This window comes from Chiloscyllium plagiosum, unplaced genomic scaffold, assembly GCF_037043375.1.
Source record: "Chiloscyllium plagiosum isolate Xiang-an unplaced genomic scaffold, Cpla_swu_hap1 HiC_scaffold_49, whole genome shotgun sequence".
In the NCBI taxonomy this organism is placed as follows: Eukaryota; Metazoa; Chordata; class Chondrichthyes; order Orectolobiformes; family Hemiscylliidae; genus Chiloscyllium; species Chiloscyllium plagiosum.
The window spans coordinates 2,185,088-2,189,925 of record NW_028270187.1 but is presented as its reverse complement, the minus strand read 5'-3'; the positions used below and the strand labels follow the sequence as shown (position 1 = coordinate 2,189,925).

Below are 4,838 nucleotides of genomic sequence, written 5' to 3'. Positions count from 1 at the left end.
AAGTTGCTGGGCAGAGAGATCTGGGAGTTCAGGTACATTGTACCCTCGAGGTGGCTGCACAGGTGGATAGCGTGGTCAAGAAGACTTTGGTTCGGCCGCATTTAGAATAATGTGTGCAGTTCTGATGCCACATTACCAAAAGGACGTGGACGCTTTGGATCGGGTTCAGAGAAGTGTGACAAGGATATTGTCTAGTATGGAAGGTGCTAGCTATGAAGAGAGATTGAGGAGGTTAGCATTGATTTCATTTGAAAAAAAAAGAGATTGAGGGGGAATCTGATTGAGGTCTATAAAATCATGAAGTGAATAGACGGAGTGGATAGAAATAAGCTTTTTTCCCAGGATGAAGGAATCAATGACGTGTAGGCACGGGTTCAAGTAGGAAGGTGAAAGGTTTAAGAGAGATTCATGTGGAAAGTACTTTTCCCAGATGGTGCAGTGTTTTTGGAACACGTTGCCAACAGAGGTAGTTGAGGCAGGCACGGTAGATACGTTTAAGATGCGTCTGGACCGATGCTTCATTACGTGGGGAGTACAGGGATACAGATGCTGAGGAATGGGGGTTTCTGTTTAGGCAGTGAATTTCGATCGACGAGATTGTTTGGGATTGAAGGTGAATTGTGAGGAACGTGCAGAAAAGCTTCAGTATGATTTGGACAAGTCTTTTGAGTGGGCAAATACATGGTAGGTCAAGTATAGTGTTTACAGTGTGTGGTTATCCCTCTTTGTAGCAAAACCAAGAAGGCAGATTATCTGAATGATGATCGTGAAAGGGGAATTACAATAAGAATGGGATGTCCCTGTGCACCAGTTATTGAAGCGAAGCATGCGGGTACAACAGCTGGTGAAGAGGGCAAATGGTACGTTGATTTGCATTTTTTGATTGTGCGGATGAGGCTGTAAAGGAGTTTCATCAGGAGGTTGCCGGGATGCAACGTCTCAATTCGTATTTTTGACTTGATAGGCTGTGTTTGTTTTCACTAGAGCACAGAAAGCTATGAAGGCGTCTGTTGGAGGTCTGCAAAATTCAGAAAAATCAGCAGAGAAATACGTGATAATCTTTTACACATGGCAGACATGTCTAAGACCAGAGGGCTTAAGTTCAATGAGGAGCAAGATATTCAGAGGAAATCTGCGAATATCTTTATTTTCACCCATTGAATAGTTGATGCAAGGAAAGTGCTGACTGAGAAGGTGGTGTTGGCAGGTCCTCCTGCAACCTTGAAGAAACATTGGAACGAACACTTAAAATACCAGGCCACAGTAGTCTGTGGATCAACCGCTGGTAAATGGGATATGTGTAGTTTGGCATAAATCAGCATAGACACTATAGACCAAAGCACCAGTTTCTGTACTGCATGGCTTTATGGTTCTATTACTCATAGTGAGAGAATTCAGGTACTGGAGCAGGGATAATTTGCTGCAATTGGACAGGGGTCTTCGTCAGACAAAACCTGGAGTATTGTGTGCAGTTTGGTTAGCCTTATCTGAGCAAAGATTTTCTTAGTCTGAAGGGAGTTTGGAAAACAGATATCTTAAAATCTCAGTTTTAAGCAAGTGCTCCATTATTCTGAACCGATGTCCCCTTGTGTGAGATTCAGCCAGTAATGAAACGTCTTCTCAACATCTACCCCTGACAAGCCCCCTCAGTATCCTGCATGTTTCAATAAATTCACATTCGTCTACTCTACAAGGAATAAAGATCTAACCTATTAGTCATACTTGATAAGTCATCTCCTTCATCCCAGGAATCAGCCACTACTGTAATCTATTGGATGTAGGTTTGCTGAACTGAAAGGTTCATTTCCAGACTTTTCGTTACCTTGCCAGGTAACATCTTCAGTGGACCTCATGTGAAGGGTCAATTTTGTGCAGACTCCACTGCTACCACATTCTTTCTACATCAAGGGAAACAGAGTTGTATTCCTGAATGGACAGAGAATTTAATAGAAATGCTGCACAAGGGAGAATATAACATTCAAATAATAGATGTACAACAATAGAACGAGTGCCTCTGTATCTGACTTCAGAAACATTAATGATTAGATGCATCAGCAGCTATCACAAATAGTCAATTGAGAAACACTGGTTATGATTAAGATATGGTTACAAGGGGAACAAAGTTAAGAATGACAATTTCCAAAAAAGCGGTAAAAGAAGGGAGTTGTCAAGTCTCCATGAGCTAGAAATTGATTATTGAGTGACTGACAAATTGTTGAGCAAATGAAAATCCAGTAGGAGTAAGAAACATGTAGACTTTCGAGCCCAGTAAGTGAAGTGTAAAGATGCTTACCAGAGATCAATAGCTGAATGATGGACAGCAGCGAATGTGAGGTCAGTTGGCAAATTGTGAATATGACAATTGCAGCTGTGAGACAGGTGATGTTGGATTGGAAAAACACATGCCAATATACAAAGGCAACCTGTGCTGGGGGTCATGATTCGGAGATGCCGGTGTTGGACTGGGATGTACAAAGTTAAAAATCACACAACATCAGGTTATAGTCCAACAGGTTTAATTGGAAGCACACTCGCTTTCGGAGCGACGCTCCTTCATCAGGTGGTAGTGCTGGAGGTGGTGACATAGAGCCCCTGGTAGTTTAACTCACTAACAGTTAACGATAAATGAATAAATCCAGCTCATTGGCTAATGGTAAAAGTCAAGCAACGGGAGCATACTATGTTGTATTGAAATTGGGAAAACTATATGCTAGAGCTGGAAATGTCTTATCCTTTGAATTTTAGTCAGGAAAATGAGAAGGTGAGTTCATTGAGTTATCCGGAAAGAAATAGGTGCAGAAGTTCTGGGCTAACGTGTTTGAAAAAAATGGATTGTTGGAAAACTTGGATAACGTGGAAAATGAGTGCTGGGGAATTCACATTTATGTGAACACTGAGGGAGTGACCGACCGTGGGAGGTTGCAAGTGATTGAGAAGTGGACAGGTTGGTATCCTCGACAAACACTGACTCATTGGAATAACCCACAGAGATTGCTAAAGCCAATTCATGAAAGCATGATGATTTGGAGATGGGAAATTCTTTGGATAAGTGGATGAGACTCGGGCAATGGGTGTGAATAAATGGATTGCAAAGGAAATGCGACCGTCATTGCTTCATGTTGATAGTTTGAAACTGAATGGTGCAAATGATGAACGAATGGCAGATAATAGTGATGAGGGCTGGTAATCATAATGGGAGCTTATTGAGGAAGAGAGAATGAGAAGTGATAGAGAACAGCTGACCCTTCACTAATGTAGGGAGTGTGGCAATAGAATCTTTAAGGACGTTTCGAGGAATTAGGAAGAGGAACTCACTGAATGGGGGATAAATGGTCCATTGTAACTCATTTACATAATTTTTCTCACAGACACTTGCAACTGTTTTTGATCACCTTCTCCCCAAACCAGTTAAATACACTAATATGTATGGGTGAACTGTTAGTAAACTGGTGGTCTCTTTCCATCTCCAGTAGCGAACCTAATGAAAATCGTGATTCTGTCCTGGGGAACCAGTGGCCTCTTTAGATGTATTGGCCGCTGTTTGGTGTCAATGGCAGTGGTGGATTTGCACGTCCTCATGTTCTGTGTGATGCTAAACTATCTGTGATCTCTCCATTTTCCCGGTCACCTTCCTCCACCACTACTACGTCACCAGTCTGAACAACATCATGAATGCAGCAGTGGTGGACAGCTCAGTCTGGCTCATTGTCGCCTTCACTTTTGATCGTGGCTGTCTGAGAGAACATCAGCTTGGGTAATCGTGACCATATGCATGGTGAGCTACCTGAGAAACATTCCACGCCACTTCACTTATGAACCCGCCCACACTTGTGCATCAAAACCACATGGGCAACGTATCCGTGGTCAGCCACCTTCTTTCCGCCCCTCATTTCTTACGCGTCCATCTTACTGCCGAACGCTCTGACCGTCAGATACATCCGGCTGGCTCGTCGTGTCCGCAAGGGATTCCGGGGCCGAGGCCATGATAGGAAGATTGGAGATCAAGAGACGGAGTGGCACAGTGGCACAGTGGTTAGCACCGCTGCCTCACAGCGCCAGAAACCCGGGTTTAATTCCCACCTCAGGCGACTAATTGTGTGGAGTTTGCATATTCCCCCGTGTCTGCGTTGGTTTTCTCCGCGAGCTCCGTTTTCCTCCCACAGTCCAAAGATATGTAGGTCAGTTGAATTGGCTATGCTAAATTGCCCGTAGTGTTAGGTGAAGGGGTAAATGTATGGGTCGGTTGCACTTCGGTGGATCGTTATGGACTTGTGGGGCCGAAAGGCCTGTTTCCACACTTAAGTAATCCAGCTCTTTGCCATATCAGGCAACTTCATCGGGGTTTGGATGAGCAGAGTGGTGGACTTCCTATACCAGGAGATGTTGCTGAACTGAACTCAATGAGTTTAGTCACCCACATAAAGCAGATGCTGATGTATCTGAGCTCATGCGTCAATAACTGCATTTACACTCTCACCCAGGCAAAGTTCAGGGATGTGCATGATAACCCATCCCATTATTCTTTGTCTGAAGTTCCTGAGAGACTAAAAGCCGAAACCAAGTCAGTGAACTAAGTGACCCACACCACGAATTGTCCGTAGGGGGCTAAGATAGTGAGAGTAATGTTAATGGGTGCAGGAAAGCGTCCACATCCAGATAATGTAGTTCTAAGGAGGAATCCCCACCCAGATTCTGGAAAACCAGATGCATTTGTGAATGGACTTAGACAGCACTGGACAGGAAACTGCAACAACAATAGTTAATTGTCAGTTGGGAAGTTGTACGCACGTTTGTCGAACTAATGGCGTCATACATTTGAGATTCACATCGATCCAAAC

At 43.7% G+C, this 4,838-nt stretch overlaps 1 pseudogene; it reads left to right on the top strand.

Moving 5' to 3' along the window:
• Window positions 1-826: 826 nt before the first annotated feature.
• Window positions 827-4,574, top strand: LOC148135372 (uncharacterized; annotated as a pseudogene).
• The last annotated feature ends 264 nt before the right edge of the window (window positions 4,575-4,838 follow it).